General features: G+C 47.2%; 1 protein-coding gene across 6 annotated transcripts in view; it reads left to right on the top strand.

Annotated features, from left to right (window-relative positions):
* The first annotated feature begins 526 nt into the window (after nt 1-526).
* LOC120997987 (LIM domain containing preferred translocation partner in lipoma) overlaps nt 527-8,949 on the top strand; it is a 367,902-nt gene continuing 359,479 nt past the window's right edge. For 3 of the 6 annotated variants that reach the window (XM_040428389.1, XM_040428384.1, XM_040428386.1), the window contains exon 1: nt 527-678. The gene's annotated coding sequence lies outside the window, so the exon portion shown is untranslated. Of the gene's footprint in view, nt 679-8,767; nt 8,790-8,949 lie in introns of those variants that run through there. The other 3 variants (XM_040428387.1, XM_040428390.1, XM_040428385.1) reach the window with 3 other exon arrangements.

The raw sequence follows: 8,949 nt of genomic DNA, 5'->3' as shown, positions 1-8,949 counted from the left end.
AGAGGGACAGAGGGTCTTGGGTCAAAGAGAGGGACACTTGGGAGGTCTGAGAGTATATAGACACAGGATTACGGCAGCTTGCTTGCAAACCTGTTGGTCAGGGCACTAGATGCCCAGCTAGGGCACCAAACAGCTCTGGGTGTAGTAAAAGTTTTAGCTTTGCGCCTCAGGCGGGCACAGTAGTGCAGGAAATATCAGAACCAATCAGATCACTTCTCTCATTTTCAGGCTTTAGCCAAAAACATAAAAGCTGGGATTTGATTGGTCAATCAAGACTGAAGCCTGTAAATTCAGTTTGCATGCTTCGGGCCCCTTGATAGAAGCCCAGGATGCTGAACGCAGGTAGGTACTGCACTGTATTGTGCTACTTATAGGGGACACGCTCCAGTTTGGACGTTTCTATTCCCCAGTAGCCGCCCTGTCCTCGGAAATATACGTCTCCAGGGCATACTGTCAGTGACGTGTGACCGTCACTCAGGAGACAGGGAGTGACTGGAAGTGATAGACACAGTCAGGGAACGAAGGGTGGGAAGGGGGCGTGGTCTGGACACGTGATCAGGGAGAAGCCGGGGTCCCTTCCCTGTTTCCGGAAATCCAAGATGGTGACCAGCATGAAGTTTTTCTGCTAACCGGTGAACTTGGAAGTGACACCCGGCGCGGAGACCCCCGGTATCCCAGGTAACAACGAGCGAGCAGTCCTCGTGGCTTCCTGTGGGCCCGTGTGCTGAGGAATGCGGTGCAGCGGCCGGAAGACGAGAGATGATAGGTGGTGACGTTGTCACCCAGGGCAGAACTGAGCTCCCAGAGTCCACAGGAGCGGGTCTGTGAGCCCACAGCCAATCACATCGCTGCTTTCTCTGAAAGCTGTCATCCCATTGGCTGCCCTGTGCCAAAGCTTCTTAGCCACAGAAGTCCCAACTCTCCACCAGTGACCTGAAACCTCCGGTCCATGTGCTAGTAGCTTAGTGGTGTGTGTTCAAGACCTTGGCAAAGTATTGATTGGGGGTCACATGAAAGTCTAAGATGATAAAACCATGTGCCTCACATTGATAGCAGCACATAATGGACAACATGGGGTTAATGCGTGAGGTACATGATGGTGTTACTTACTGGTTGGCCAGACACACACCAGTAAGTTGCAGCGTGTGTCAGTGTGAGGTCCCGTTCTGGCCTCCGCTCCTCTGACAGGATCGCACAGCGTTCTACTGATTTACAATGCTGCGTCACCCTGAGGGTCCAGGAATCTCTTGTGTCAGTGTCATTCAGAAGATTTCAGGACCCTCGGGGTAAGGGTCCATTCACACGTCCGCATCCGTTCCGCAATATCGGGAACGGGTGCAGACCTATTCATTCTCAATGGGGCAGGAATTGATGCGGAGAGCACACTGTGTTCTATCCGCATTTCCGGAGCGTGGCCCCGAACTTCTGGGCCGCGGCTCCCCAAAAAAATAGAACATGTCCTATTCTTTTCCGCAATTGCGGACAAGAATAGGCAGTTCTATGGGGGTGCCGGCCGGGTGTATTGCGGATCCTGCCCCATTGACTATAATGGGCGTGGGCCGGAGTTCCGGCGGCAGCATGGCAAACATGCCGAGAGATGGCCGGGATAAAACTAGGACACAGTAATCAGTGTAACGCTGTGCGATCCTGTCAGAGGAGCGGAGGCCAGAACGGGACCTCACACTGACACACGCTGCAAGTTCCGCACATTCAACTCACACGTGTGTTTCTGGCCTCAATGTGAGTGAAGTGGTTTTATCTGCTTTTTTTCTCCCTGGCTGTGACGTTCTCCGCTGTGATCGCGGCACAGCCAGAGAGAAGGAGACGCCCAGTGAGAAACCCTGGAGTCTCCTCCTCCCTGTACCGATGCTCAGTATTAGCCTACTGAGCGGGAAAACTACAGGGGCACAGCATGGCATAGGAGGGATATTTTAAAAAAACAGGCAGGGTGGCAGCATCAGCGGGGGTACCCCGCAAGTAAAGGTATTTATCTTGAATAAAAAAAAGAAAAAAAAGAAGAAAGGTCCTCTTTAACCCCATTATATGCGGAACATGGTTAGGGTCACTTAATATTAATGTGAGGCGCTTGGAGGTACTAAAGTAATAACACCCTGTGCCTCCCACTAATACAGGCATACAGAAGTGTCTCCATGAAGCAGGGACAAACAGCAGGAAACTTCTCCTGCAGAGAGATCCTCCTGGATGTCGTAGGATAAAGGACCTGTGAAGTTATCACTATGTGACCAGTAATAGGTGGGTGTTACTAGTCATATGGTGATGACATCATCACAGGTCCTTTATCCTCTAAGCATCCAGGACCACGGTGAGTGTATGACCAGCCCCCGCACCCGTCGAGACACTCCTCTGTGCGGCCGCTGCACTGTGCCTGTAGGCTGACAGTGGGTATGCCAGTGTGTGAGGCACCCTTCTCTCATGGGTTCATTGAGGATCACAGGTACAGTAAGTTCAGATATGGGAACACAGGGCTTTTCTGTGGGCGCTAATATATTATGGATATCATGCAAAAATGCTCAGTGTTGCCCATAGCAACAGATTATATTTCCTTCCCTGAGACTTTCTGCAGCTCTATTCATCTGAATTCCACAGGCTCCATTCAGATACATCGGACAGCCGCAGGAATGTTTGCAGCGTGTGAATACACCCCAAGGACACTTTTACACCGTCAGTCTTTGTAAGCTAAAACCAGGAGTGTACCACCCAACTTTTTAGATAGTCAGAGAGGGACAAAAAAAAAAAATAGACCTTGTAAAAATAATAAATAAAAAAATCCTGCATGCAGCACTTTTTTCTGTCTGAAATAACGCATCTCTGACGGAAATGGCTAAAGCGGATGCCAAATGTGCTTTAACCGATGAACAGGATCCGCTTTTTTTTAATTTAAGTTATTTTCCTATTCTTCTGACTGATCAGAAGAACAGAAAAATAATGGTAATGTAAACTCTCACTAAGGGCTCTTTCACACTTGCGTTATTGTCTTCCGGCATAGAGTTCCGTTGTCGGGGCTCTATGCCGGAAGAATCCTGATCAAGATTATCCTAATGCATTCTGAATGGAGAGAAATCCGTTCAGGATGCATCAGGATGTCTTCAGTTCCGGAACGGAACGTTTTTTGGCCGGCGAAAATACCGCAGCATGCTGCGCTTTTTGCTCCGGCCAAAAATCCGGAACACTTGCCGCAAGGCCGGATCCGGAATTAATGCCCATTGGAAGGCATTGATCCGGCCTTAAGCTAAACGTCGTTTCGGCGCATTGCCGGACCCGATATTTAGCTTTTTCTGAATAGTTACCATGGCTGCCGGGACGCTAAAGTCCTGGCAGCCATGGTAAAGTGTAGCGGGGAGCGGGGGAGCAGTATACTTACCGTCCGTGCGGCTCCCCGGGCGCTCCGGAGTGACGTCAGGGCGCCCCAAGCGCATGGATCATGTGATCTCATTGGACACGTCATCCATGCACATGGGGCGCTCTGACGTCACTCTGGAGCGCCCCGGGAGCCGCACGGACTGTAAGTATACTGCTCCCCCGCTCCTACTATGGCAACCAGGACTTTAATAGCGTCCTGGGTGCCATAGTAACACTGAACGCATTTGGAAGACTGTTCCGTCTTCAAATGCTTTCAGTTCACTTGCGTTTTTCCGGATCCGGCGTGTAATTCCGGCAAGTGGAGTACACGCCGGATCCAGACAACGCAAGTGTGAAAGAGGCCTAACCGATTTTATTTTTATTGTATGTGCAGCCCCTGCACTGGAATAACCCTTTAAATATTATCACTATCATTTAAAGCGAACCTTTCACCTGGATTTCACTTAAAGGGAACCTGTCACCAGGATTTTGGGTATAGAGCTGAGGACATGGGTTGCTAGATCACTGCTAGCACATCCGCAATACCCAGTCCCCATAGCTCTGTGTGCTTTTATTGTGGAAAAAAACACGATTTGATACATATGCAAATTAACCTGAGAGGAGTCCTGTACGTGAGATGAGTCAGGGACAGGACTCATCTCAGTTAATTTGCATATGTATCAAATTGGCTTTTTTACACAAAAGCACACAGAGCTATGGGGTCTGGATATTGCGGATGTGCTAGCAGCCATCTAGCAACCCATGTCCTCAACTCTATACACAAAATCCAGGTGACAGGTTCCCTTTAATAAACTATCACCAGTACCTTATAGATTATCCTCATTCTCTTTCAATGCATTCTTGTGCCGCTTTCCTGGGATGTATATTCATGAAAAAAACGACTTATAAAGTCCTCGTCTCCGGCTCCTGAAGTCACGCTAGAAGTCAAGGGGGTAGCCCTTCCCTCACTCCAGGCTGTAACTCCCCTGCCCTAACCCCGCCTCTAAGTAATGTAACTGACACCCGGCTCAGTCGCCGGGACCGCGCTTGTACAGGCGGCGCATGCGCCGTCGGACTCAAGCGCGATCCTGTAACTGAATCGCGCGTGAGGAAGAGAAGACAGGCAGGCATTGGGGACGGCGCATGCGCGATTCAGTTACAGGGTCGCGCTTGAGTCCGCGCGATAGACGGGATCGCGCTGCTACTGAGACCGACGGCGCATGCGCCGCCTGTACAAGCGCGGTCCCGGCGACTGAGCCAGGTGTCAGTTACACTACTTAGAGGAGGGGTTAGGGCAGGGGAGTTACAGCCTGGAGTGAGGGAAGGGCTACCCCCTTGACTTCTACCGTGACTACACGGCCACATCCTGGCATACTAAGTATAGTGGTTGTGCCTGGTATTGCTGCCCAGATCCATTCACTTAAAGGGGTTGTCTCACTTCAGTAAGTGGCATTTATCATGTAGAGAAAGTTATTACAAGACGCTTACTAATGTATTGTTATTATCCATATTGCTTCCTTTGCTGGCTGGATTTATTTTTACATCACATTATACACTGCTCGTTTCCATGGTTACAGACCACCCTGCAATCCATCAGTGGTGGTCGTTCTTGCACACTATAAGCAAAATTGTCAGCCTCTCCGGTGGCCGAGACCATGGGAACGCACATAGGCTGGTGCTTTATCCTATAGTGTGCAAGCACGACCACCACTGATGGATTACAGGGTGGTCGTAACCATGGAAACGAGCAGTGTATAATGTGATGGAAAAAATGAATCCAGCCAGCAAAGTAAGCAATATGGGTAATGACAATCCATTAGTAAGTGTCTTGTATTAACTTTCTCTACATGATAAATCCGACTTACTGACATGAGACTGAGCGGTGCCAAGCCCATGTGACTGATGAACGTGACGTCACTGGCCTAATATGAGATTGCGGTCCCCCAGTGCCCTTCCAAACACCTGATTTGTGGGGGTGCTGTGAGTCAGACCCTCGCCAATCAGATAACGATTTCTGAGGATAGGACATAGATATCCTCTCAGCAGATTTGTACCTATGACACTGGCTGACCTGTTACATGTGCGCTGGGCAGCTGAAGACATCGGTGTTGGTCCCATGAGAAACATAAAGTTTGAAAGTGTAACTGTAATTTATTTATATTTTTTTGTGTAAGGCTTCATTCACACATCCGTGAGATACCGGACTGGCATCCTGCTTAGTGCAGAGTCATTGGTTGCTATGATGCCGTGCGCTTTGTGCTGCCGCCGCAGTACAGCAATACACTCCTATTGATAATACGAGTGTATTACTGTACTTGGCGGCACAAAGCACACTGCGTCATAGCAACCAATGACTCTGCACTAAGCAGGATGCCAGTCCGGTATCTCACGGACGTGTGAATGAAGCCTAATGTGCAGGGGCAGTGATGCTGACCATTTTGTAATATACTTTAATTACTGAAATCGTACATTTCTATTAGAAAAATAGCTGTAAAGCGGCCCATTTTGAGCCTTAGCAGCGCTCCTCTGTTTACATAACTGGAGACTTGCTCCACACTGACTGCTATGTAAATAGGAGACAGAGGAGCGTTCCTATTGAAATGAATGGATCAGGATTCAGTCAGTCTACATGTATCCTATCCGGATGTGTGAAAGAGGCCTGAGGGTGGCTGCGCACTGTGCCATATATAGTACAGACCAAAAGTTTGGACACACCTTCTCATTCAAAGAGTTTTATTTATTTTCATGACTATGAAAATTGTAGATTCACACTGAAGGCATCAAAACTATGAATTAACACATGTGGAATTATATACATAACAAACAAGTGTGAAACAACTGAAAATATGTCATATTCTAGGTTCTTCAAAGTAGCCACCTTTTGCTTTGATTACTGCTTTGCACACTCTTGGCATTCTCTTGATGAGCTTCAAGAGGTAGTCCCCTGAAATGGTTTTCACTTCACAGGTGTGCCCAGTCAGGTTTAATAAGTGGGATTTATTGCCTTATAAATGGGGTTGGGACCATCAGTGGCGTTGAGGAGAAGTCAGGTGGATACACAGCTCATAGTCCTACTGAATAGACTGTTAGAATTTGTATTATGGCAAGAAAAAAGCAGCTAAGTAAAGAAAAATGAGTGGCCATCATTACTTTAAGAAATGAAGGTCAGTCAGCCGAAAAATTGGGAAACCTTTAAAAGTAAGGGCTATTTGACCATGAAGGAGAGTGATGGGGTGCTGCGCCAGATGACCTGGCCTCCACAGTCACAGGACCTGAACCCAATCGAGATGGTTTGTGGTGAGCTGGACCGCAGAGTGAAGGCAAAAGGGCCAACAAGTGCTAAGCATCTCTGGGAACTCCTTCAAGACTGTTGGAAGACCATTTCAGGGGACTACCTCTTGAAGCTCATCAAGAGAATGCCAAGAGTGTGCAAAGCAGTAATCAAAGCAAAAGGTGGCTACTTTGAAGAACCTAGAATATGACATATTTTCAGTTGTTTCACACTTGTTTGTTATGTATATTATTCCACATGTGTTAATTCATAGTTTTGATGCCTTCATAGTCATGAAAATAAAGAAAACTCTTTGAATGAGAAGGTGTGTCCAAACTTTTGGTCTGTACTGTATGTGCAGAAAATCGGCTCCAAAACAGCACATAAATCCACACCGTTCTTGTGTTTTGGGTGCGGATTTCCACAGATCTCACCCTTTGGCCTCATGCACACGACAGTATTTTTTTGCGGTCCGCAAAAAGCTGTTCCGTTGTTCCGTGATCCGTTTCCGTTTTTGTTTGTGTGTCTTCCTTGATTTTTGGAGGATCACCAGACATGAAAAGTGAAAAAAAATCTAAGTCAAGTTTGCCTTGCAAATGATAGGAAAAAAACAGACGCGGATGTCAATCTTGTGTGCCTCTGTGTTTTTTCACGGACCCATTGACTTGAATGGGTCCGCGAACCGTTGTCCGTGAAAAAAATAGGACAGGTCATATTTTTTTGGCGGACTGGAAACACTGATCATGGACGCGGATGACAAACGGTGCATTATCCGAGTTTTCAACGGACCCATTGAAAGTTAATGGGTCCGTAGAAAATCACGGAAAATGGAACAACGGACACGGAACACAACAACGGTCCTGTGCATGAGGCTTTCTATTAAGTAGGGTGAGATCTGCACCAAAAAATGTCACAACAATTGACATGCTGAAGATTTCAAAATCCACACGGCAGGTCAATTTCCACACCTAAGGACAAAAAGCAGTCTACTTGAGACTTGAGTTGTACATTTCTCCGGTGCTGGATTACTCTGCGGTTTTTCTGCATCCACCATGTGCAGCCACCTTAAGGGCTCATTCAGACGAACGTTTTTTTGAGTTCCGTATACGGAACCATTCATTTCAATGGTTCCAAAAAAACGTGTATGCATTCTGTCTGCGTATTTCAGTTTTTCCGTTCCGTTCAAAGATAGAACATGTCCTATTATTGCCCTCAAATCACGTTCTGTGGCTCCATTCAAGTCAATGGGTCCCCAAAAAAAACTTACTCCGTATGTCTTCCGTATCCGTTTTTGCGGAACCATCTATTGAAAATGTTATGCCCAGCCCAATTTTTTCTATGTAATTACTGTATAGTGTATATGCCATACACAAAAACGGAATGGAACCGGAAACACTACTGAAACAAAAAACGGAAAAACAATTTGCTGAACGGACGGCACATTATAGAAATGCCTATTCTTGCCCGCAAAACGGGCAAGAATAGGACATGATCTGTAATTTTTGGGGGCCACGGAAGCGGACAGCACACAGATTTCAATGGGGCCGCAAAAGATGCGGATAGCAGTGAATGGGTCCACACCCTTGCGGCTCAGATGCGAACCAAAGCACAGTCGTGTAAATGAGCCCTTAAACTGATGGCATATCCTTTCGATGACATGGGAATAATCCTTGAATCTGGAAATAAAGCTCCACACTGTAAGTGAAAGACGGAGCGGCGTTAACCAGCGAGCAGACCCTGCTTTTATCCGGCAGCCGCCAGTTTCTGTTTAGGACAGATGAAAGGAATTTGCTAATGTGCTGGTTCCCATTAAATGCATTGCAGAAGAGTCTGGAGGGTCTGGGCGGCTGCTGGTGCATCTGGCTGCCAGGAGGAGAGCCCTGTCTTTAAGGAATGTGTCCGTCTTTTCCTTTATATTGGACCGCAGCATTCCTGCCATTTTTGTTTTTGGAACATGAAAGTAGTATTGCGATGTTGCAGTACTTGTGCTCTGTCCTGTTGAGCGTACCCTGGGTGCAGAAAGTCCGCTGTCCTGGACTGTAAAATGCTCTCTTCCAGCTTCCTTGTCTTTTTTTTCCCCTGTTCTCTGTAAATCTTCCACTTTTTTCATTCCCGTCTCGCGCTGGCTCCAATCTTCACACTATCATTTACCGTAAAGGTAGGCCTTATCTAAATAGGCAAGCTTATCTGTTCTGCAAAAATTGGAGTAGGGGGAGACTGATAAAACAAGACCCAAAGTATCAGGAGGATCAGCACATCTATCACAACTTGGCCTAGAACATTAGGGCATCTGGGTAAATGAGTATAAAATGTAATCT

This window comes from Bufo bufo, chromosome 4, assembly GCF_905171765.1.
Source record: "Bufo bufo chromosome 4, aBufBuf1.1, whole genome shotgun sequence".
Lineage (NCBI taxonomy): Eukaryota > Metazoa > Chordata > Amphibia > Anura > Bufonidae > Bufo > Bufo bufo.
This window is presented reverse-complemented; position numbering and strand designations above follow the sequence as displayed.